At 39.6% G+C, this 27,000-nt stretch overlaps 1 protein-coding gene across 2 annotated transcripts in view; it reads right to left on the bottom strand.

Annotated features, from left to right (window-relative positions):
- Positions 1 to 27,000, bottom strand: part of NDP (Norrie disease (pseudoglioma)) — a 66,853-nt gene that overhangs the window by 19,471 nt on the left and 20,382 nt on the right. The window contains exon 1 of one of the 2 annotated variants that reach the window (XM_012001601.1): positions 5,470 to 5,904. The exons of the other annotated variant lie outside the window; for it this stretch is intronic. The gene's annotated coding sequence lies outside the window, so the exon portion shown is untranslated. Of the gene's footprint in view, positions 1 to 5,469; positions 5,905 to 27,000 lie in introns of those variants that run through there. 2 annotated transcript variants of the gene reach the window in all.

The following is a 27,000-nucleotide window of genomic DNA, read 5'->3' as shown; positions in this document are numbered from 1 at the left end:
TTTAAAGGATATTGCAATTGGTTGGATCATGGCTTAAAAGAAAAAGTTGGGATTGAGCCAGGCCTTGGAAGAGAGCAAATTGTCTGAAAAATTCATAGCTTTTGTGGAAAAAAAAAAAAAAGAAAAGATCAAAATGTTATCTATTGCAAATCTTATACCCAGTTTAAAGCTACTAGTCAATGTTTATGTCCAGATTTTGCCATGAGGGTGAAATGGACCCCAACTGGATGAATTCCTGATTATGAGCACTGGGGATAGGTCGCCAACTGAAGTTACCCATTCTTTGAATTTTCTGAGTCAGCACTCTTCCTAACAAGAAAGTAGTTGTTTCAGATTGCAAACTCCATCCAGGGTTTCACGTTCTTACTGTTGAAAATGGGTCTGGGGGTATGACTCTAGTGACATATCCTTGACCATCAGGCTCTGAGAACCTCTGACGAAGGGGACAGTACACATGAATGGTGACAAGCAAATGACTGCTGGAGACACAAGAAAAGAGCTTTGCAGATGCAAGGGAAGCTGGCATCAGAAATCATGCCATCGGCACAATCTTCCTCAAAAACTCAACTGTGTGGGTGTGTGAATTTGCAGCATGCAACCTGCACAGCCAAGTGAGTACTGATTGCAGTTCCAGCCTACCCTGCCCTGCTGCACACGCATAGGGGTTTTGGAAGGATTTCCCACCCTTTGTTTTCTCCTGAAATTAAACACAGAAGTTCATGATTGCTGACCTGATGGGCGAGGAGTGGGTACTACCAGTTGGAACGTTGCCACTGGCAGGGGCAGACAAGAAAACAGGAATGCTCTTAATGTCCTCCCAAAGAAAACCTTTGATGGACAAAAGAGTGGTTGTATTTTTACCCTCTCCCTTCATGCTGCCAGGCGTCTTTAAATAGATCTCTAGCCTAGGGACTTGTATGGAATAATTCATATTAAAACCCAAGAAGTGGTAGCGGAGGGGAATTGGTTCTTTCTTCTCTTTCTTTCCCTTTCTTTCTTCCTCTTTTTTACTTCTTGTCAGGCTAACAGGGAAAGACTCATTTTAATTCAGCTGCTTTAAATTTTTCCTTTTGGGTCTTTTAATGAACTTTAGCTAATTTGGAAAAGACGACCAAAGCCCCCAGAAAAAGAAAAGGAATAGGAAGCTGCCTGGTAGCTTGCTCTTTAATACCTTTTGGTCCCAGGGACATTAGCAGCATCTTTTAAGGATGTCACAGGGAGGTTTACATTGAGGCTCTTAAATGGGAATCTCTAATTGAGAGGTCCACTTCCTTCCATTTGCAACTCATCAACGAAACTGTTGTTCTGCTGTTAAGAGACAGAAAGAAAGAAAGAAAAAATCTCCCCGCCCCCCCTCCGCCCCATCTCCAAAGCCCCATGCATTTTTTAGTTCGGATCAACCCAGAATATATTTCTCCCCTCTTTCTTTCACTAAACGGGTTTCATAAAGACATTCGGGTCTGTGCTGGCCAAATTAGAAGTCCTGTCTCTCTTCCTTTCTGTTTGGGGAGGGAGGGATGTGGGAAGGACAGACGGGGAAACGGGGCAGGGCAGGGGCCAAGGATCCAGAGAGCTTTGTTTCAAACCACTTGTCTCTCCCCCGAATCAGAGAATAACCACATTTCTCTTAATGTAGGCCGAAGTGCATCCAGGCATTCCCATAGCGCTCCCACTCCAAGGCCTTTGCCGGAGATGTTCGGGTCACTGTGATGGTATGCTGGTCCCTGCCAACCCGGTCACTCCAGTCCTGCACTCGGCAGCCCAAAGGGCAGCTAAGCCATGTGGCTGCTCCTCTCTGTGAGTGGATTCAGGCTCGGGACTACAAAAAGCCCCCCAATCCTATCAGCCCGGCAGAGCTGGTGCCAAGAATGACATCCTGGGAATACTATGGAGATGGGGAGATCTCATGGGCTGTTCTCCCCGGATGGAACAGGACCCAAGCTGTCTGGAAAACAGGCAGAGCAAAGAGCCAGCTGACAATGGAAGGAGCTCAGGCGAAGGGAAAAGGGGGCGGGCTGGGAGCGGTGGTGAGCAAAAGAAAAGAAAAGCCACATGCCACCCAGGAAGATTCCAGGACTGGCGGGAGGAGGTGGCGGAGGAAGGACTTGCAGGAAACAAGTACCCAGACATGGCACTGCCAGTCTAGCTGGATTCTTTTCTGAATTAGATTATGCGAAAGAAAGAAGGGAAATATATAGCCAGCCAGCTGTTCAAAGGCTTACAACCTTGCTTTTATTGTCCGGGTAAGTTGGTGAGGTGGGGCATCAGAGGAATTCCAAACATACCATCCCAGAGAAATTTTAATATGTTCCACAGTGTCATACACGAAGAGGAAATGACAGCTGATCACAGTCAGGACAGGCCATAGCAACCCAGGCCCTGGAGCTCACCCACCCTCTCTCACAGCCCTGCTTCCCTGCTCTGCCTTAGCACTTCACAGTCTGTCCACCTGGCTTCCCATCCCCTCTGCTCCCACTGGCCGCTGAAGAGAGCCTGGGCAAAGAAGCAGTCTCTGACTGTCATGGGAAGAGGTGAGGATGGGCTTGAAGGCCGCTGGCCAAGAAGCTGAGGGCTGGCTAGGGTGAGTCAGGCACCCCAGGGAGTCAGAGGCATTTTAATCCAACCACGGGGGATTATCTGCTGATAAGGACCAAGTCAAGGACCCTGGTGATGCTGTTTTCAGGGTTTTTTCTCCAGTAACCTAACCGAGTGATAAAACACCATACTGGGTTATTTGAAAGCAACACTGTGTGGCTATGATGGAGACCTAGGTTTGGGGAAGAGTTTCCAACAGTTTCTTCCCAGGGACCTCTTGAATTTAGGCCAGGCCCAGAGGTCATTGGTTTTGATATGGGGGTGGGACAAGTAAGTGGTGAGGGATAGTGACTGCATCTTCCTCCATATGCATGTTTCGAATTCAATGATTCATCAAGTGGCCCTGATGTTAGCTACTGAGTAGGTGACTCACACCCATCCCCAGTAGAGACAGCATATGGTCCTTTCCAAAGAGTGCTCCGGAGAGCAGAGAAAGGATAAACTACTGTCTTTTTCCGGGATTCTTCTACCCAGGCTGGAAAGATCTAGGCTGTGTTAGCTGTGCAAATGACATGTACCCAGGATCTGGTGAAAAAGGCCAAAGGGGAACCCCTTAATCATAAATGGAAAGAAAGCCCACTGATGAGCAAGAATCATTTCAAGTAAATCTGGAAACCAGTAGCTGTTTTAAAGAATTCTTTAGAACAAGGAAGTTATTGGCCACTTTACCCATTGGCAATGCCCATTTCAGTTCCAAAATCTAACTAGAGATGGCATATGGACTGAGAATTAGAGTATGGGACAATGTCTCATTCACCTTTGCATCCATCAGGACTAGCATAGCACTGGGTATCTAGAAAGTGCTTAATAAATATTTATTTTAAAATTGATGAAATAAATAATTAACCAGAGAATAATAGTACTTGAATTGTGAGTTCTTAAAATAGAGTAAAGATTGCTGGCCACCATTGGTGGCTATAATTCCAAGAAACTCACCACATTTTTCAAGGGCCCAGGAAAATAAATGACTTGGAAATTGTTAAATGTATTGAAAAATGATTTATTTTTCCCTTGACAGTGTCATTGAAACTCGAATTAAGATTGAAAACTCCACAGGCACGCTTCCATCTGTGGGTGTCAGCTGCTTGGTACACAGTCGTAAGAAGGCCTCAGCCAGTTCTCCCGTTACCTGAACCAAATGTATTTTTAAATAAATGATGCAAAACGTTGCATTTTGTGTTCAAATACTCTCATGTAATGATCTGAATAATAGTTTAAGAAAATTGTTTTGATTCAGCTAAATGCTTTGCTGACAGCAGGTTTTTTTTTTTTTTAATTGCAATAAAATTTTATAGCAACGGAATCCATAGTCTTTTATGGCTTTCTTGAATAATGAATACCCCAAAGTTGTAAATTAACCCATTCAAATATCAGATTTTCATTCAGCGATGCTTATTAGGCTAGTTATCAGAGAAAATCAGAAAAGTTTTGCATAAATTATGTCCCGATTTGCAATGAAAACTGGCAAACAGGACCGTAAAGTTTCCTTGACTTAGCAAGACTGATGAGAAGAAAATGAGCAGATATTTGAATCTGGTTTAAATGCTCATTGAGAAGCATTGTGCAGTCCCCGCTGTATTTGGTTGACACCCACAGCAACCCTGCATTTCAGGCATCTCTATGTTTTCAAATGCACCTGGTATTTAATCTTATGTGTTGGGGTAATTTGCCAATGCCAGCTCCTTGTAATTAAAATACACTAATATTAGAAATGAAAAGAGACATGTTTCACAGCAGCCATATCTGTTATTAATGAGTTACAAAGAACTGTACAAGGGACTCCCATCTTGCAAATAGCTTCCTTTCCCGCACCTGAATCTCAGTAAAGATGGGAGTCTGCCTCTCATGGAGGCTTATCTGGGTTTGTCTATTACAATGAGCCTCAGTTACTGGGCGTTCTGAGTCATTAACATTCTGTACACAATCAAACTTCCCGTCCCCCAAGAAAGAGTTATGCCCAGGCCTCCTACAGCTCAATTGTTCATTTAAAGAGAGAACTTGTATTCCAAAGTTTGAAAGAAACCTCAGAATATTCCTCAGGTAGGAGTCATTCCTACAGGTCCTGGTCCCTGTACTGGTGGGAGCATCCTTTCCCCGTCACTCCTTGAACATCATGCTGCAGGGACGAGCTGATGACTAAAAATAACCCCCTGCAATAAGTCCAAGGCAAACAGCATGCATTTCCTCGGACTTTTTGCCCAATCAAAATCATACAGTAAATCCATCCTCATCTCCTCCCCGTGCTCCCGAATGCATCTATGGAAGCGAAGACCTGCACGCTGAAAGAAGAATACAGGGGAGCAGGATTCCTGCAAAGCGTGACACAGAAAGCTAGAAATAAATGTTGCCTATTGTTTGAAGTCATTCTGAGCACTCCGGCAGAGCCCTGGCAGGAGATCAGCAGCATACATAAGTAGTAATAAAAGTAAACAGTGCGCTTTTAAACTCGCAGTCTTGCCTGCGTTAATAGTGCCCCCATTGTAAGTGGGATGAGGGTGCTGGGGAAGATACTGGGCTCCATGAATCCATGTTGGCGAGTTGCTACTTCGCAGCCCCCTTTCACGGGGTCAACTATAAGAACCATCACGAAGTTATATCTAACTACGCAGAGAGTTTGAAAAGCAAAATCTGTTTAAGTCAAACCAAAAGATATTTTCAAGCTTTTCTAGGAGGCTCCCTGCTCTGTCACAGACTTCAAAGACCCGTTCATTTAAGAAACACAATGCTAGCATGCTACAGATTAATGCAAATTAAAGTAATGCAAATTTAAGTGGTATTTAAAGGTTGTCTCTTTGTCTGAGAGGAGGATGAAATGCTCGGTTTGGAAAGAAGCGATTTCCTAGGCAAGCCGGCAGCGCTTGTTTTCCTGCTTACCTTAGGGGAACGCAGGGCTCCTTTCTTCTCAGACTTTTCTGAGAGCTAGAAAGAGGTCCTGTTACTTCCAAATGCTTTTGTTCTTCTGTCCCTCTGTCACATGGCTTGCCTTTTATATTTGCAACACACAAAAGTTAGGACTGTTGTTTAAGCGACACAGGGAGAGAGAGAGAGGGAGAGAGAGAGAGAGAGAGAGAGAGGGAGAGAGAGAGAGAGAGAGAATGTCAAATGGAAAAGTGCCATTGCAGTCATATATCAATCAGGCGTGCGGCCGCAGCAGCGCACTAGCAAATGGGAATGCCACGGAAATGTGAGGCGCTCGTTATCGGGGACTCAGCCGCTCGCTGCCCACCGCTCGGCTCCCTTCCACGGAGCATCTTACGATGGGAACAGCGTAGCAGAACAAGGGCTAGGAAGTTTCTTTCTTTCTTTCCTTTTTAATGGTATTATGGAACTAATAAGAGGCCAAATGAATATTCTGAATTTAATTCTTTTGCAAGCATGTGGCTGCCATAAAGATGTGCCGTCCGCAATAGAGACGCATAGTTTTGGAAATACAAAGGCAGAGTGGCATTCTGTTGAACGATTCGGCAGCTGACTGTGATGAAGTTGAAATTCTAAGTAAGAGAGGGGAAAGATGGGAACCAGAAATTTTTTTCTCAGGCGATGCTGTTGAAGCAAGTGCAAAACGCTGCCCTATTTTATCACGATGTGTGTGGGTGGTGAGAGTTCTTTTTTTCCGGATTGTTCATCCATTAAATGATTTTTAGCAGCATATACATGATTAAATTCACAATGGCACTTTAATAAGCGCCTTCATCTGCATCATTTAGAATAAAACTTTAGGTCTGATTTAGAAACAATGAGAACGTGTGTTCCGTGACTCCTTGAGCTATATGAAGGAGAGACTAATAGATAAGGCTAACCTATTACACAACAACTAGTAGAAAAGTGACAAAGGTAACTATGTGTGTGGGTTAAGTACCTGCAGCTGAATCATGCTGTGTTATGAGCTGTGGGACTACAAAGGCAAATATTTCATAATTCTTGCCCTTTAAAAGCTTAAAATTAAGACAGAAAACCATCAGGAATTTTGGAAGAAAATACAAAGAACATTTAATAATTATTTTATGTCAGGTAAACTTGGACCCAGAATAGTTGGTTTTATTAATACTACTGATGAAGAATTAAACTGAGAATTAAAAAAAAATATTTCGTGGAAAAAATAATACATTATAAAACTCAAAAAGAAATTTTTCTTGGGAGCTTCATATAATTGTTGATGCTGAAACTGTCTTGTTCAACTCTGTATCAAACCATTTGTTATTCATTAATAAATTTACATTCACCTTATTACTTTTCCATGGGATCTTTACTCTGGTCACTGATATTTACAAGAGGTGTCTTAAAACTTTCAGTTTTATTGCCAGAAATCCCTTTTCTTATACTCCACCTGGGGAAAAAAAAAAATACCCTGTCTACCTTGGATCAGCCAGTCACAAACAGAATCCACCTGTGAATATCATGGATAAATGACAAATTCAATTCTTGAAAGAAAACCTGGCACTTGGCTGATGATGATATTGGCTAAATGTCTTAAAAGCAGAAGATCGAAAAGCAAATGGAAATTGGGCCTTAAAACTGGAAATAATCTGAAAGGGGAAATGACTTGTAGCTGAGTAAGAGCCATGGAAACAGTCAGGAATACATTTTCTGGCCTAATTTTGTGGGTCACATTGGGAGGGGGAATAAACTCTTTGGCCACCAACATTTTCAAATACCAGAGCTTGACATCCATCCACCTTTTCATTTCTCCCAAGAAATAATCTGTGGCTTTCTCAACATATGCTTGCCACTCCACCCTGCCATCTTTTGCCTTCAGGTTGTCAGGGTTGCATGAATTCTGCCCAGTTCCTGGGCAGAATTTTCCAGCGTTCTACAATCTGCCCTTCTGAAAGAGCACCACAGAAAGTGTAAAGATTGCAAACACATTGACTGCTTGGCCACAGAAGACAAGATCTCTCCCAGATGGAGTCCCACTGCTTCTTCCAGCCGTTATTTTGTCAGGAGTGGCAAAGAATACCATCTGCTGCCCCATTCAAGAGGAAGGCTTTGCCTCCCCACAATGGGCTCGGGAGAACCCATTTCTAAGCCTGTCAATAGATAGCTGGCAACAGCAACTGTTTTCATCTCATCACCGTGCTTTTTAGAAAGGTCACTGTGCAACGTGTAGTTTCTTTACTGGCCATCATTAATGTTGCTGAGAAAGAGGGCTCCCTTTAACTTTGCCAAAGGGATGAAAGGACCCCTGCTGTTATTTCCTACACATTAAGGGAGAGAAGAGTTTGCAGAAGGAGACGTCTATCAGCTGGCTGAGAAATCTTTCAAGGGATCACTTCTCAGCCTTTTATTTCTGGTCCTGTTTCAGGTTGGATTTCTCTTTCTTGGTAGCCCTAGTGGATATTTACAGAAGTCACCCAGCATTCAAACACCCCTGGGGGGATGGGTCGTCCCAAAGCAGGTGGGAGATAGGACCTGAGTTCTAGTTGCAGAATCTGAAGAAGCAGGTGTTTCCCCTCCCCTCCTTAGGACAGCTGGAGGAGCCAGGTGTAACCAAGCCTGGTTCACCAGATGAGCCATCTGGGAGGAATGACCAAGGCATGCCGATTTTGTAGTTCCACAGGAATCGAGATCCCAGAGGTTGCAGCAGCTGGTGTGGGGAGCTACCGAGTCCAGCAATGTGACAGTTAGTAATCTGGGGATACAGGGCCTGTGACTGCATCCTCAGTAGTTTGGTCTCTTTGGTTGCATCTGTGTTTGCCACCATTTCATGAGCCTGGGTCTCTAGCTTTCCTGGTGATTCTGTGAATTGCACCCCATCCCCACCCCCACCAAGATCCTGCCAATACATTCCTTTCTCCTTTAATTAGCTAGAGACAGTTTTTGAGGTTGGCAACCAGGAATCCTAACCTGAATACTACATTTTCCAAATTTAGGCAAACTAACATCATTAACATACAGATGGGAACATGGTGTCCACTTCCTCCTAGTTACTTTCCCAAACAAATAAATGGCTTCAGATTCATTGTCAGTCTGCTCTAGTCTCTGCTCTAGTATTTCAAAAGTAGGAAGTTCCTTTGTGGGTATATAACAAGATCCATGGTGTATGTGCATTTGTGTAATCCCAATATACCAGCATAATCGACGAGGCACAGTTTATAATGATCAAGTGAGATTGCTAATTTCTGTTGTCCCATGAATATGATAGTATTCATTCATTCAAAAATACCTGTTAATAGTAATAGCAGCTACTTAATGGGTGTTTGCTCTCTGTCAGCCTCTGTGCCAAATATTCTGTATGTATTATCTCTTTCAAAGAAATACACAACAACTCTATAAAGTAGATACCATTATTGTCTCTATTTTACAAATGGAAAAACTGAGGCTCTGAGAAATTAGGTGGCTTGCCTGTGGTTGAAACAGCAGGCAAATGGCAGGTATGAACTCTGGCTTTCTTGTCTCCAAAGACCATGGCTTACCTACTACGCTCTGCTGCCCCTGTTCAACAGAAACTCCCTGAGCAGCACCTATGTAGTAATGCTCTGCTATTTGTTGGGGAGACACATAAAAGTAGGACATGGATCCAGTTCTTAAAAATGTTTATGATATTATAGGGAAGAGAGAAATGTTCACTTGTGAAGACACTGCAAGGTAGAGCATGATAAGTGCCACAAGAAAAGCAAAAGGTACAATAAGAGGAAGTGGTACATCCAGGAGAACGCCACCGGATCTGGGCTTTGAAGGCACAGAGTGGGAACTAGAGGACAAAGGTGAGTTTTCGAAGTGACTTGCAGCCGTACATTTTGTCTGGGCTTAAATTTAGGCTACCGTAAGCCAGGAGGGTGTGATGAGCAGAGTGAAGGTCAGGGATCTGGTGCCAAGTGGGGTTAAAAAGGAGAGGATAAAATGGCAAGCCAGACAAAGGAGAGGTTATATATGTGCAAGGAGACTAAAGCAGAGGAGCAAAGATAAGTAGCCCAGCAGGGCTGAAAACAGGTGCTTGCTTTCATCCATGCATTCATTCAACAAATATTCTTTTATGAAAAAACTGTCTTTCAGAAAGCATGACTATTTAAATGTCATTATCACAAAGCCATAGTAAATAATTTGAAATAAACTTTGAAATACAGAAAAAGAAATTTCTTTGAGTGCCTCCTAACTGCCCGAGCTGTTCTCATCCCAGGGGCTCTGGCATTGAATAAGACAGACAAAGTTTCTACGGTTGTGGTGTAGGAGTATGTCCACAAGGACACATTAAAGACAAATGACAAAACCTTGAGTATCAATAGCTTAAAACATAAGGACATTTATGGTGCTCAATCTGGAGGTGGGCAGTTTCTAGGGCTGGTATAGTGGCTCCATGATATCATCAAAAACCCAAGCTCCTTCCACTTCCATCATACTCAGCACTGTTGGCTTCTGTTTTCCTCTGGCAGGTCAATTCATGGGCACCAGATGGCTGGTGGAACTCTAGAAATCACGTTGAGATTCAGGAGTCTAGAGGGAAAGAGAGAAGAGTTTGCTCTTTGTCTCTTCAATCAGGAAGCTCACTTTGGCTCATATGTCAAGATGGATCATGTGCAGATAAGGAGGTGGAAAGGAGCAAAGTGTGGCAGGAGAGAAGTCACTGAAATCTCCTAGACAAGAGAAGGTGGTAGCCTGTACCAAGGTTGAAGTAGTGGAGACAGAGTGAAGTGAACAGATTTCAGATATATTTGGGAGAACATACAAGATTTCCTCTGCATTGGACGTGGTAGTTAAAAAAAGGAGAGAAATCAAGGGTGATTCCTGCCCCATGGTGGAGTGAGGGAAGCACAGGTTTGGTGAGGGGTGGAGCTGTATGCATTAACTCCATTTGAAACAGGTTCAGTTTGACATTCTTGTAAGACATCCAAGTTGAAATGTGAAGAAGACGGGTTGATATACAGGTCTGGATTTCAGGGCCAGTTTCAGAGCTGGAGCTATACATTTGGAGGTTGTCAACCTATGGAGTGTATTTAAAGCTATTTGACTGAGATCACCCAGAATCAGACTCTAGCTAAAGAAGAAATGGTAGACTAGGAGGAGCCCTGGATCTCCCCTACACTGAGTAAGACTGTAAAGAAGAAGTCAAAGAGGTAGGAGGAAAGCCAGAAAAGTAGACTGTCACCAGTAAAACAAATAGTAGCTTTGTTTTTGCTTTTAATCATAGAAAGCTACTGCCTGAAACTAGAGAAAGGTCTCCACGTCTTTAGACTTGTACTTTTAAATTTTAGGATTGAATGGAGAGTTTAAAGAATGCTGAGGCTCAGGCCTCACCCAGGCTAATTAAAATAAAATTTCTAAAAGGGGGGTTGGGTATTTGGTATTTTTAAAAGCTCCCTTTACAACACCAAGGGCACTATCCATGAAAGACATAACTGATAAGCTTGACCTTACTAAAATTAAAAAACTTCTCCTCTGTTAAATATAATGTCAAGAGAATGAGAAGAAAAGCCACTGACTGGGAGAAAATATTTGCAAAAGACACATTGGATAAAGGACTGATATTGAAAATACACAAAGAACTCTGAAACTCAGCAGTAAGAAAACAAACAACCTAATTTTAAAAATGAGCAAAATACTTGAACAGACATCTCACCAAAGGAGATATACAGATGGCAAATAAGCATATGGAAAGATGTTTCACATCATACGTCATTAGGGAATTGCAAATTAAAACAGCAATTAGATGATCCTACACACCTATTAAAATGTCCAAACTTCAAAACATCGACAATATCACACCATCCAATGCTGGTGAGGATGTGGAGAAACAGTAATTCCCATCTGTTGCTGGTGGAAATGCAAAATGGCACAACCACTTTGGAAAGCAGTCTGGTAGTTTCTTACAACACTAAACAAAGTCTTATCCTAGAATCCAGCACTCACATTCCTTGGTATTTAACCAAATGAGTTAAAAACTTACTTCCACACACGTGTATGTCTGCACACAGATGTTTATAGCAGCTTTATTCATAATTGTCAATACTTGGAAGCAACTAAGATGTCCTTCCGTAGGTGAATGAATAAATAAACTGTAGTACATTTAGACAATGGAATATTATTTCGCACAAAAAAAGAGCTATCAAGCCATGAAAAGACATGGAGGAAACTTAAATGCATATTACTAAGTGAAAGAAGCCAATCTGAAAAGGCCACATACTGTATGATTCCAACTATACGACATTTTGGAAAAGGCAAAACTATGAAGACAGTCAAAAGATCAGTGGTTGCCAGGGGTTAGGGAGAGAGATAAATAGATGGAGCACAGAGGATTTTTTAGAGCAGTGAAACTACTTTGTGTGATACTGTAATGGTGGATGCCTGTTATTATACATTTGCCCAAATCCATAGAATTTACAACATGAAGAGTGAACCCTAATGAAAACTATGGACTCTGGGTGATAAGGATGTATCAGTGTAGGTTCACTGACTATAACAAATGTATCACTCTGGTACAGGATATCGATAGCGGGGGAGATTTTGTGGGTGTGGAGACAGAGGATACATGGTAACTCTCTTTACTTTCCACCCAATTTTGCTGTGAACCTAAACCTGCTCTAAAAAATGAAGTCTATTTAAAACACACACACACACACACACACACACACACACACACACACACACAGCATGGCATGTTCTCTCCTCTCTCGCTAAATGTTACCTGATTAAAGAGACAACCTCAGGGAAATAAACAAAAGCCAAGAACGTCAGATGACACCAAAGAGCAGTTTTTACCCATCATAAGTGTACCCAGTGTTTAGCTATTATACATGTACATAGTCAATCAGTTAATAAACAATTTCATAGTGTAAATTCAAGCCAATGAGCCACTAGATATGCAGTAATTTTAATGAATGATTTCTTTTGGCATCTTTTCCACCATTTTATGAGCTTCCTCAGAGCACTGAGAGAACATCTTTTTTTACAACATACTGTACATCTCATCAAAGGCATAAATAAGGCGCACTCTTTGGTTTATAAAAAGATGACAAAAGAAAAAAGACTTGGCTCTAAATTTAAGCACCTTTTGAACTTTGTAAAAATCATTTTATGAGCAACATTGTTATGTAATAGAAAAATTAAGATTATTATCTAACTCATTGCTTTTTAAATAAATTATCTGTGAGTTACTCCATAAAGATAATGAAAAAATATTTTATACACAAAATTAAAAATGTAAGGATTCAAGTAGGTCCAAAGAACATTTGAGAAAAAAAGACTTGTCTTTAAGTGGGAAAAAATCCTGTAATAAAGTGTGTCATCTTGTTTCACTATGGTTCTAAAATTAGCCCTTCCTCATTTAGGTGAGAAACATGGTTATTAAAATCATCACTTAGTACACTGCCAAACTTCTGGGGGCCTCCATGCTAGGAAAAGATCCCTGATGTCCATTTTATTTCAAAGGTCTTATTTTTACCCCAAAGGACCTCTCAATAGTATCTGACACAATTAAGCAACTCTTTCTTAAAGTTCTTTCTTCCCTTAGTCTTCATTATGTTATAGGATCCATTCCTACCCTGGCATTCCTTTCCTCCAAGGCCTCAATTATCTTCTCCACTCACACACACCTGATGGTTTATTCGATTCACCATTCAAATGTTTGTTGGATGTCAATTTCTCTTGACCCACTTCCTGAACTCCACAGAATGAGGATTTCACTTTCTCCTGAAAAAATCTCCATTTAAGTATCCCATTGGCATCTTTCACTGGTAACAGTCAGGCTGATCATCTGCTACTATAATGCTGCTACAATTTTTTGTATTCTTAACTCAATTATATCACAGTTGCCCCAGCCTGGAAACTTATTTAGCTCTGCAATTTTGGGAAAGTTATTAACTTCTTACAGCCTCAGTTACTTCATCTGTTTTATGGGTAAAGAAAACCAATTTAAGAGGCTCAGTGTGAAAGCTATTTGAGACATCGAACTGCCACTTCTTTTGATTTCAGACATTATTGCTCTGTGTTGTTGTTAGACCACGGCCTTGCTGTAGAACACCTATGGAAATAGCGAACTTAGTTCCAGCTGTAAACAGACCCAAGGTCTTTGACTCCCATATTATAATGCCTACAAAACTACTGGCTGACTAGGAAGTAATAACTTCCTCCATAGAATGAGACAGAACTGTTTCGGTCATATTTGAACTTCAATTTCTTATGTTCTTGCTATAAAATAATAGACTCTACTGTAAAATCTTATTTGCTCAAATTCTTAAAACTTTACAGGATTAAGAAATATTCTCCTACTTTTGTATAAAATATGAAATTCACTTAGAAATACATTGTTAATTAACTTTGCATGTTTCAGGATCACTATTTTCATTAGTAGCTCAACAAATTCCTGTAAGGTTCATTTTAATCTTACTTAAGGTCAATGTCACATAAAAGCAATTATTGTTAGAGTTTGTACAGATAGCTTATAATTAAGGTACACTTTTGAAACAAAATTAAAAATGTAGTCATTGACTGGATACTCAAAGAAAAATTATATTTCTTTATCTTCCCCGAGCAGAAAAGAAAATCATTCCAGTCATCATACTTGACACTTATTATTCTCAAAATATTTTTTTCACATATTGAACAGTTTCTTTGCCCCAAATTTATGGATGACTTTTTCAATTAAAACTTAATCTTAAAAAAACATATTTGGTGGTTTGAGGCTAGAAAAAATAAAAGGCTTCAATTGCAACAAAGACAATAATTGACAAGTGGAACCTAATTAAACTAAAGAACTTCTGCACAACAAAAGAAAGTATCAATAGAGTAAACAGACAACCTACAGAATGAGAGAAATTTTTTGCAAACTATGTATTCAACAAAGGTCTAATATCCAGAATCTATAAGGAACTTAAAAAAATCAACAAGCATAAAACAAATAATCCCATTAAAAATGGGCAAAGAACATGAGCAGACACTTTACAAAAGAAGATATACGCACAGCTAGCAAGTATATGAAAAAAACGCTGAACATCACTACTCATTAGAGAAATGCGAATGAAAACCACAATGAGGTATCATCTTACACCAGTCAAAATGGCTATTACTGGCCAGACACAGTGGCTCATGCCTGTAATCCCAGGACTTTGGGAGGCCAAGGCAGGCGGATCACCTGAGGTCGCGAGTTTGAGACCAGCCTGACCAACATGGAGAAACCCCGTCTCTACTAAAAATACAAAAAAAAAAAAAAAAAAAAAAAAAATCCGGGCGTGGTGGCGCATATCTGTAATCCCAGCTACTAGGGAGGCTGAGGCAGGAGAATAGCTTGAACCTGGGAGGCGGAGGTTGCAGTGAACCGAGATCACACCATTGCACTCCAGCCTGGGCAACAAGAGCGAAACTCCATCTCGATGATAATAATAATAATAATAATAATAATAATAATAATGGCTATTACTAAAAAGTCAAGGCTGTGGAGAAAAGGGAATACTTACACATTGTAGGTGGGAATGTAAATTAGTTCAGCCACTGGGAAAAGTAGTCTGGATATTTCTCAAAGAACTGAAAACAGAACTACCATTTGGCCCAGCAAATCTCATCACTGGATATATACCCAAAGGAAACTAGATCATTCTACCAAAAAGACACATGCACTCATATGGTTATCGTTGTGCTATTCACAATAGCAAAGACATGGCATCAACCTAGGTACCTATCAATGGTTGATTGGATAAAGAAAACGTGGTACATATATACCATGGAATACTACACAGCTATAAAAAAGAATGAAATCATGTCCTTTGCAGCAACATAGATAGAACTGGAGGCCATGATCCTAAGCAAACTAATGCAGGAACAGAAAACCAAATACCACATGTTCTCACTTATAAGTGGGAGCTAAACACTGAGTACACATGGACATAAACATGGGAACAATAGACACTGCACACTGCTAGATGGGGGAGGGAGGAAGAGGCTGTAGGTTGAAAAACTACCAATTGGGTACTGTGCTCACTACCTGTGTGCAATATACCCATGTAACAAATCTGCACATGTATCTCCTATATCTAAAATAAACGTCAAAATTTGAAGCAAAACAAGACAAAACAAACCCTTCAGATGGGAGGCTGAGGTGGGTGGACTGCTTGAGGCCAGGAGTTTGAGACCAGCTTGGGCAACATAGTGAGATTCCATTTCTACAAAAAAAAAAAAAAAAAAAATAGCTGGGCATGGTGGCACATGCCTGTAGCTACTCAGGAGGCTAAGGCGGGAGGATTACTTGAGCCCAGGAGGTCAAGGTTACAGTGAGCTATGATCATACCACCACACTCCAGCCTGGGTGATAGAGACCCTGTCTCTAAAAACCAACCAACAAACAAAATACTCATTAGAGTCCTTTCTCTGGCAGGCATCAATTTCTTCTCTCATGACAATAACTTTTTTTTTTTTTTGAGACGGAGTCTCACTTTTTCGCCCAGGCTGGAGTGCAGTGGCACCATCTTGGCTCACTGCAAGTTCCGCCTCCTGGGTTCACGCCATTCTCCTGCCTCAGCCTCCAAGTAGCTGGGACTACAGGCACGCACCACCATGCTCGGCTAATTTTTTGTATTTTTAGTAGAGATGGGGTTTCACCGTGTTAGCCAGGATGGTCTTGATCTCCTGACCTCGTGAGAGGTGCTGGGATTACAGGAGTGAGCCACCGCGCCCGGCAACAATAACTTATAAAGACTTGTAAGAAAAGAAAACAAGCAAAAACCCAAGAAATATTATAAAGGAAAGAGAAAGGCCAGAACGTAAATATGAAGATGCACCCAATTCATGTGCCCTTGAGAAAGCCATATTGCTGGACTCGTGGCCCAGCAGCTGGGTGACAGCCAGGAATTTGGTACACCTTATACTCTCAGAGTTTCCTCTGAGATGTGCTTCCATTTGCCCCTGGTTTCCCCTCTGCACTATTTTAATTAAACAAACAAACAAAAAAAGAACTAGTAAATTTAGAGTATAAGTCAAAGAGTTTGTCTTTCATTTCAATGAACAGTGTTCCCATCGTGTCCACATCAGTAAAACGGTGTTCAGAAATAACTATTTTAAGAATGATTTATGTATCATTTAGGAAAATAACTGAATATTTTTTACTACAGCATGACAACATACTACAGAATGTTTCCTGCTGACTCCAATTGCATGTATAAGCGTTTACTTGAAAGAAATATTAAAAAGTATATTATTACACATTTTTGAAATATATTAGAAAGTATTATCAAAACTATTGAGAAAGACAGTTCTGAAATCTGGTAACTGCTGTAACTTTTTAACTATTCTGTTCCTTCAACATATCTGTATTTATTCTTTATTTACAAAGTATATAAATAGTCTTTATTAAAAAATGAAAAAGACTTAAAGGTAGTCCACAGTTTTTCTGTGCAATAAATAGAAGCAGCTTCATTTTATTCATTCGTTTATTCAATCTGCATTTATTAAGCACTAATTAAATACAGAAAGCCCTATCTTTCCTTACTTCGTTGATGAATAATAAGATTTTCAGAAATGTCCCTTGATTTTCCCAGGTATCTGAGAAATGATTTTCCAACCTTTTCTCAGTCCCATGTATTCATTTATTCAACAAATAATTTTTGAGCAGTGTCAAGCCCTGTTTTAGGCCTTAAGGTTAGAACAGCAAACAAGATAGACAAGGTTCCAGCTCTCATGAAACTGACATTCCATTAAAGAGACAGACAACAAGTTCATAAACAAATATACAATAAACTCTCAGGTCATTATAAGTGCAATGAAGAAAATCCAAAATGATAAGGAGATAAGGAGTGAAGGGGAGTGCTATTTTATGTTGGGTGATCAGGAAATGCCCCTAGGAGGAGGTGGTATTTGAGCAGGAATATGGGTGAAGTAAGAGAGGTCACACAAGGGCTGGAAGAAGACAACTCCAGGCAAAGGAGACAGCCTTGGGAGGGGAGCATAAATAGGAGGCCACTATGGCTGCAGTAGAGTGAATAAGAAGAGCAAGAGTAGAAGAAAATGAGTCAAGGGTCAGATCATGTCAAGTCTCTGGGCATTGTAAGTCATTTTCAGTGCATTCTAATGTGATAGGAAGCCACTGGGGAGTTTTGAACTAGAGGATGACCTGACCTGGTTCATGTTCATAAAAGATCACCCTGGGTCTTTTGTGGAAATAGGCAGTCTGGTTAGGAGGCCAATGCAGTGAAACATGATGGAATTCTGACTATATTTTGAAAGTAGAGCTTTTGCAGAACTTGTTGATGAATTGAATTTATGGCCTGGGTGAGGAAAAGGAATTGGTGATGGCGCTTGAGTTTTTGGTGTGAACAACTAGTGATTAATTGGAGTTCCCATTTAACTAAAATAGGGAAGATCAGGGAGTACGTACAGTACATGTGGGAGGCAGAGCCAAGAGCTCTGATTTAGACATAGTAGAACATCTATTGGGCAAGAAGGGCAAATGTTCTGATGACAAACAGAGCAGACCTGCTGGAACAGCATTTATTTCAGATCTGTGAGTTTCCCATTGTACCTCACCCTCTGGGGTAGCTCCCTGAAGGTCAGATGTGGAAAAGAGACATGACTGTTGGGACATGGAGCTTTTATGCTGAATAATTTAAGGAAGAACCAGGCTCTATTCTGATATGATGAAGGGCCAGGATGTAATAACAGTATTACATAGTAGAACCATGCTCCATCTCTGTCTTGCCGGTCTTGCCTCTGGTGTGACTGGCGACCAGTATATAATAACAATTTGATATAACAGAACCTTGTCCCACCCTTATCCTGCCAGCTTCTCTTCCAGTGTTATGAAAGTTGGGGGAGAATCCAAGCTCCATGCTGTGGCTGTATGACACAGAAAGCTAACAGCAAGATTTGCCGCATCTGTGTTCATGGCTGGAGAAGCATCGGCCCCTATTCGGGCATGCTTGGAGGGCTGAGGTCCAAGCCTCATGGCTGACCAAGATTGATTGCCTTAAGTACTGGCCTTGGCCAGTTTCTATGGAGATTTGCAAGGGGCCAATTTTCTCTCTGCAGGAAATAATTCATGGACAAATGAACAGTTCCTCTTAGTAAAAACTTGGATTCAGTTGGTAGTGGTGGAGTGGTGAAAGGTGGTTGGATTCTGGAAATACTCTCAATATAGATTTCCTAAGGAACTTGGTGATGGGTTGGCTTCAGAATTTGAGGGGGAAAGGGGGAATCAAGGAAGATGTATAGGCTGTTATCCTGAGCAACTGATTTAATCATGTTGTCATTGACAGAAATAAGGAAGATTGAAGAAGTGTATAGTCGGGGTGCAGGTGGAACCAAGAGTTCTGCTTTGGAAATGCCTAATAGACCCAAAAATAGAGAAATGGACAGCACCTGGAGTTCAGGGGAGAGATCTGGACTGCAGATACAAATTTTGGAGTCACCAGCATGTAGATACCTTTGAAAGTCATGAAACTGGATCATCTTAAGAGCGAATATGAAAGGGAAAAGGGCTGCACACTGTCTTCTGCCCAGATTGTGTCAATATTTAGAAGTCTGGAGCAGGCCTGGTGCTCACTTCTATTCCAGGCAGACTCTTGGTTGCTCACATGAAGAAAAAAAGAAACATTCAAGCACAATGTAATCTCAACATGATACCTGTGATTTACTGCATAAGGCAGGCTTGAGATGGACCTGAAGCATCATGTTCCAAGGCAATGGGGGACTATTTCTACAGACACAGACATAAAAGATGATGAAGGCACAATATTAAAAGCACAGCTTTCTCCTCACTCCTCTAAGGAGAATTCCCTGCCAACTAAACAAGAAATTGACAAAAACACATATTTTGCCTACTCTTCCAGAGATTTCAATTAAAATTATATAATTATTTCAAAGCTTTTTGAGCAAGGCTTGTTTTCTTTTGAACACAACGTTTTCTTCTATCTTTAATATGGCTATATTTTACTCTTTCCTCCTTCCAAACTACAGAACTCTTAAATTATTGGACATTCCCCTCACATGATATGTCTATTTTCTGCTTCAAGTTTAGGTTTCTCAGGCCAATGTTTCAAGTAGGCAACAATGATGCTTCAGATATAGTTATTCCCATACAGATCACTTTTATATTCTTTATTGCTCTAAGGAGAAATTATCAAGGAAATCTGAAAATGTAATTGTCCTTTCCTCAGCTTTTGGGTCTAGAGCCAGTAATCAGTTATGGCCTAAGGTAAATGAATGAGGCATTAAATCATGATTTATAATACTTAATCAGGAATCAAAAGGGTCTTGGTTGATAAGGATGGTGGAACAAATAAAAATGTCCAGCAATGTGAAACAGGGATTCATTTGGGTTCCTCTTTGTTTTACCTTATTTTCTGCCCCTCTTCCCCAAACAAAAAGATCTGTTTTGGTGCTAGAGAGGATGTGGAGAAATAGGAACACTTTTTCACTGTTAGTGGGACTGCAAACTAGTTCAACTGTTGTGTAAGACAGTGTGGCAATTCCTCAAGGATCTAGAACTAGAAATACCATTTGACCTAGCCATTCCATTACTGGATATATACTCAAAGGATTATAAATCATGCTACTATAAAGACACATGCACACGTATGTTTATTGCAGCACTGTTCACAATAGCAAAGACTTGGAACCAACTCAAATGTCCATCAATGATAGACTGGATTAAGAAAATGTGTCACATATACACCATGGAATACTATGCAGCCATAAAAAAGGATGAGTTCATGTCCTTTGTAGGGATATGGATGAAGCTGGAAACCATCATTCTGAGCAAACTATCGCAAGGACAGAAAACCAAACACCGCATGCTCTCATAGATGGGAATTGAACAACGAGAACACTTAGACACAGGGTGGGGAACATCACACACTGGGGCCTGTTGTGGAGTGGAGGGAAGGGGGAGGGATAGCATGAGGAGAAATACCTAATGTAAATAACGAGTTAATGTGTGCAGCACACCAACATGGCACATGTATACGTATGTAACAAACCTGCACATTGCGCACATGTACCCTAGAACTTAAAGTATAATAATAGAAAAAAGATCTGTTTTTTTAAAAAATAAAAATAATTAAATCTTAGTACATTGGATTATAAAGTGTTTCCGGGCCAATATATGGATGAGAATAACTAAGAAATTTCTAGAAAAATAAACAATGAATAATGAAGACATGGCAAGAACACTTACTGCTCACTCAGTTTCCACGTTTTCCTCCACATTGCTCAACCCCCTTGTTGTGGATGGGACCATGGAACCAGTTCTGGCCAATGGGCAGGAAAGGTCTCACTTCTTAATCAGTGTTTAAGATCGTGGGCTTAAACTCTCCAGCTCTCTCTTCTCATGCTTCAGTGACATGAAGGCCGTATATGATTATTGCGGCATCGCAACATGAAAACAGCCTATGTCACTGAATCTCTACATGAAACAGAACTGGCCCGGAGAGTTGACTGACCCATGGTGGAATGTGTGTGACTGTGAAATAAGTCTTCGTTGTATTAAGCTACAGAGTTTTGGAGTTTTGTATTTTACCATAGCATTACCTATGTATATACTAATACAAAAGAAAATCTTCCTCAATAGATACTACTAAACAGATCAATGAAATATGAGGGTTTATAAATCAAGCTACGTATATTTTGAAGTTTAGTATATAATAATGGTGTCTTAATCAGTGGGGAAGTATTACTGTGCATGTCTCAGTTAGCAAATCAACCCTATACTTAGTGGTTGAAAATGTCAACAATCATTTATTATCTCATGGATTTGGTGGGTCAGAAATTCAAGGCATAGAAGAAATACTTTGTCTCCATACCACAATGCCTGGAGCTTCAGCTGGGGCAGATCAGAGGTTGGAGGCTGGAATCCTCTGAAGACTCATTCACTCACATATCTGAGGCTGATACTGACCATTGGCTTGGGGCCTAGCTGGGACTGTCAGCTGAAACACCCACATATGTCCTCCTTCCATAGCATGGACTTCTTCACAAAGTGATAGCTGGGTTTTCAAGGGTGAATTTAACGAGAGAGACAGAGTTACAAACTAATATATAGATAAAATTTCCATATATATTATTTTATTTAGTCACCTTGCACTGTTGGAAATAACTTACTTTGAGTCAATTACTGAGATATTTTTAATGGTATAAAGCCTTGAAAAATTCCAAGCTAAAGATATTTTTGTTACATCATCTGGAATAGAGCTTCAAGCTTTTATGTCCCATGTGTATATGCACTGTAGTAAATGCAAAGCAATTTCCTAGGAGAATCTTAGCCTTGTCCATAGTTTTTCCATGTCTCACCTTAAAGCAGAGGTGATATGACTTCCTATTCAGGCATGTATTTTGTTATGTTTTTTGCAAAATGAATTCAGATGTCAACCCTACTCCCAGGCCATCAATCTTCTACAAAAGTATTCCAACATAGAAGGACTGACTGTCGGAAGTTATCAGTGATGGTTAATGTTAGGTGTCAACTTGACGGGATTAAGAAATACCTAAAGCATTATTTTTGGGTGTGTCTGTGAGGGTGTTTCCAGATATTAATGTATGAGTCCACTCAGAGGACTTAGTGAGGAAGATCCACTTTCTCACTAAGTGAGGAAGATCCACTCTCAGTGTGGGCCAGTACCATCCAATCAACTAGGAGCCCAAAGAGAACAAAACAGAGAGAAGACAAACGTGTCCAATTTATCTGCAGGAGCTAGGGTACACTCTTTCCCTCCTGTTCTCGGACATCAGAACTCTGGGCTTCACGGCCTTTGGATTCCAGGACTTACACCAGTGGATCCCCAGGTTCTTAGGCCTTCAGCCTTGAACCAAAAGTTACATCATTAGCTTTCCTGGTTCTGAGACCTTCGGACTTGGATTGAGCCACTCTACCAGTTCCCAGGGTCTCCAGCTTGCAGACAGCCTGTCATGAGACTTCTCAGCCTTCATAATCACATGGGCCAATTTTTGTAATAAATCCCCTCATAGCTCTCTCTCTCTCTCTCTATATATATATATATACACACACACACACACACACACACACACATATATATATTCTATTGGTTCTATATTTCTGGAGAACCTGACTAATACATCTTGAATCCCTTTTAACAGCATGTACCCTCCCCCAACTTCTGCAACTATTTGGGGGAGGATTAATCACAGGCTACTGGAGCCACTTTGTTCACAGGCACAAGAACAAGAAGTACCTGGGAGTTTATCTCACGTCTACCCACTACTGGACCCACAGTCTTTAGCCAATGACTGATGGGTACAGGAGAATGAAGCCCAGGTTTTTTGTCCCCATCAGTATAAACTCTGAGTTATAATTTAACCCTCAGGGCTCCCTGCAAGATCAGGCTGAGGCTAGGATGTCATCTGTACTTCCACCCATGCTTGACTTTTCCCCTTCTCTTTCCTGCTTGCCTCACTCCCTTGCCAGATTGTTTTATTTTTTATTTTTAGAGGTTTCACTCTGTTGCCCGGGCTGGACTGCAGTGATTCAAACGCGGCCCACTGCAGCCTCAACCTCCTGGGCTCAAGCACTCCTTCCACCTGCTGCACTCCAATACGGCCACTATGTTTGGCTATATATATATATTTTTTAATTTTTGTAGAGACAGGATCTCACCATGTTGCACAGGCTATCTTGCCAGATTTTTATGGGAGCACTTTTTAAATAAAATCACATAAACATGAATCCTCAAATCTAGTCTACTTCTGGAGAAGACCTTGGATACTCCACCTCTGTAGCTATTCTAATGTTTTTCTCTAATTAAGGTAAAACACTAGAGAGTGGGATACTTGGATTCCATGGTATAGTCCTACTGAATCAGAATGTATACATTAGTGAGATCCCTAGGAGATATGTGTGCACATTAACGTTCCAGAAGCACTTTTCTGAGAAACAGCCTTACAAACTGGTTCAAGAAAAAGTAAGATATTAGAATAGACCAGAAACCATGGAATAAATTACAAGACTTGTGGAAGAAGAATTACTGGGTTATTTTCATTTTTATAATATTCCAATACGATTTAAATAATTCCAAAGTAGAGAAAATGATGGAAAGTTTCCAATTCATTTCATGAAGTTAGTAAAATCACAATATCAAAAGCTGATAAAAATTAAACACTCAGAGAGAAACTTTATTAAATGGTGAATATATAGAAATAAAAATTCTAAACATAGCATTGGCAAACTGAGTCCAGAATGAAAATAAAAGAATAACATACCACAAAAAAGAGCTTATATCAGGAGTGCAAAGGTTATTTAATATTTTTAAATCTACTAACATAATTTATCATATCAAGGAAGAAAAGCCAGAATTTCAATAGAATTAATTAATTAATCAATGATAAAATAAAATATCCAATAATTATAAACAAAGTTTATGTGGTAAACTGAATGAAAGAAACTTTCTTAACATGGTAAGTGGTATATTTTGCAAAGCAAAAACCCACATCATTCTGAGGAGTGATAAGGAATAAGATAAGGTGCCTAAAATCACAGCTATTCTTTTTCATTTATTGTGCATTCTGAACAACACAGCAAAACAAGAAAAAAAATGAGGTATCAACAGTGAAAACAGAACAAAATGAACGTATTTTCAGTTTTTTAAACCTACTTTGAAACTTTAAGAAAATCATCCATGGAATGTTATAACTACTTGAAAGTAGCAGATAACGTAAAGATACAAGTGTCAATAGCTTTCATATATTTACAACTAAATATGACTTCATACACAAAGTGAACAAAAGTAACATTTTACAAATGATATTAACAATAAATGTTCAATACTATGCAAAGAAAACCCCAAAACACTAAAAACAAAAGTTTAAAATAGAGAAAGACACAATGTTTCTCAATAAAAGAAACACATTATTGTTAAAGTAGGAATTCTTCCCAACTTGCTTTATAAATGTAATATGTTGCTAATCTAATCCAATACCAACTGAACATTTTTGCAGCTTGACAAAATGCTTTTAAAGTTTATCCAAAGGAAGAAATGTGCAAGAAGAACTAAGAAAATTCTAAAAAGACAAATGAGAAAGGATGAAACCGAGTGTTGAAATGTCTCATAAAGCTGTGATAATTTGAACAATGTGGTACTGGTGCAGGAATAGATAAACAAATCAAAGTAACAAAAATATAAAGCCAAGAACAGACATTTAATTAACAAGAATATTTAAGGATTTAGTGTAAGATAGTTGTAGCCTTTAAAATAATATTTATTATAGAATGTGACTAAATATTTGTGTGAAAATTAACCTCATATTCCAAAATAAATTTCAGCTGGGCTACAAATTAAATTTTAAGGAAAAATCAAGAACATTTCAGAAGAGATATAGATACACATTTATGTAACCTAAGAGTTGGATTGACTTTTCTAATCATGACATCCAGAGCAACATCATTGTCTTTGTTTGTTTTGTGTTGCTATAACAAAATACCCTCAACTATGTAATTTATTTTTTTTTAAAGGAAATTTTTTCTTACAGTTCTGGAGACTGGGAAGTTCAAGGCTGAGGGGCCTGTATCTGGTGAGGGTCTTCTTGCTGCTTCATCTCGTGGCAGATGGCAGAAGAGCAAGCAAGCACAAGAGAGTGCAAGAGAGCGAGAGGGGGGCCAAACCTTGCTTTTAGAACAAGCTCACTTTCACAATAACTGACCAATTTCAGCAATAACAATATTAATGTATTCATGAAGGTGGAGCCCTCATGACCTAACCACCTCTTAAAGGTCCTGTCTCCCAACATAGTGGGGATTAAGTTTCCAACACGTGAGCTTTAAGGGAAAATATCATTACTACATATGAAGCAAAAAATATACATTTAATAAAGAGCTTTCACAAATAAAAAAATAATAAAATTAAAATTGGCAAAGGCCATAAGGAGTAATTCACAAAATTGCAGAGCCAATTATTTTATTTTTAAGAAACTTTAACTTCTTCAGTAATAAAATGCACACTAAAATAAAGATGGAGTGTACATCACCTTTTGTGTATCAAACTGACAAGAATTAAATAAGACTATGATATACCAAGTGCTGGTAAGTGTGGAAGCAACTGTTATCCTCAAACACAGTTGTCCAGAGTATACATTTCATGGCGTTCTGTATGGAAAAGTTATCATTCATATCAAAAACTTTCAAATTTGACCTTTGATCTTCTGAGAATTTGTCCTAAGGAAATAATTATAAATTTTCCCAAAGATGCATCTATAAATAGGTCCATTACATCATTTCTTAGAGTAGCCAATTTTGGAAACAAACTAAATATCCAACAACAAAGAATTGGCTCAATAAATAAATGCCTTTATTTAATGAGATACATAGAAGCTATTAAAATATTTGTAAAAGAATGTTTAATTAACATGAGGAAATATGCATAATTTGTAGTTTAATTTATAAACATTGGAAAATAATATGTAGTTTGAATCCTTTGCTAAAAATTATATTCATACATAATAAAAGGCAAGAAATATACACAGTAGAATGTCCACAGTGGTTTTCTCTAGGTTCTGGGATTTTAGACTATTATTAATGTATTTTCTGCTTACCTGTATATTTCAGATTTTCTTGAATGAACATGTGCTGTTTTATAACAAGGAATTATAAATAAGTCATAATTAACTTTTAAAAAGTCAAAAAAGAGAAACAAGCAGTCTTGTAGACCTCTTGATATGTCTTACTGAAAATACGTTATCAACATGTGTTTGTCAAGATATGCAGTGTCTCCTTCAGAAGAACACCCAGGAGAGATTCTTCTCCATTGTCGACAACAACAATGGATGACAGTCACTATAGTCCTGAGAAGTTGACCTGTTTTTATCTGATAGACCCTATGAAACATGTAAACTAGAAAGGTTGGAGACAACATAAGTTCATTTCTGTAAAGAAGGATATGAATCTATGTGACATGAGATTGTTCCATTTTAGAACCTTGTCATCTTGTACTCTAATAGTCAGCTTAAGTCTTTTCAGGAAAGATGCAAGATCTGTATCAAGTAATACGTACATCCACTAAGAGCCCTGAAGTAATAAGAGAATTTCCCAGCATGCAAAAACTGAAGTGAAGGGTCTGTGCTACTCCTACAGGAGTATTCACTCCTGAAACAACTAGGAAGAGTAGGTAATTCATTAACTCAACTAATATTTGTTGAAGGCCTATTATGTGCAAGACACTGTTCTAGGTGCTGAGCAGCCATACAATGAATGGTGAGAAAATTACCCAACTCCATTATGGAATGAATTGTACCCCCTCCATCTGTGTGTTGAAGCTCCAATCCCCAGAACCTCAGAATGTGACTGTATTTGGAGATAGAGTCTTTACAGAGGCAATTAAGTTAAAATGAGGTCACGAGGGTGGGCCCTAATCCAGTATGACTGGTGTGCTTATAATATGGGGAAACTTGGACACTAACACACGAAGAGGGAAGATGATGTGAGGCCACAGGGAGAAGACCTACAAGCCAAGGAGAGAGGCCCCACAAGGAACCAACCCTGCTGACACC

The sequence above is a fragment of the Mandrillus leucophaeus genome, unplaced genomic scaffold (genome assembly GCF_000951045.1).
Source record: "Mandrillus leucophaeus isolate KB7577 unplaced genomic scaffold, Mleu.le_1.0 Scaffold666, whole genome shotgun sequence".
In the NCBI taxonomy this organism is placed as follows: Eukaryota; Metazoa; Chordata; class Mammalia; order Primates; family Cercopithecidae; genus Mandrillus; species Mandrillus leucophaeus.
Note: the sequence above shows the minus strand (reverse complement) of the source record. Positions and strands in the feature narration are given on the sequence as shown.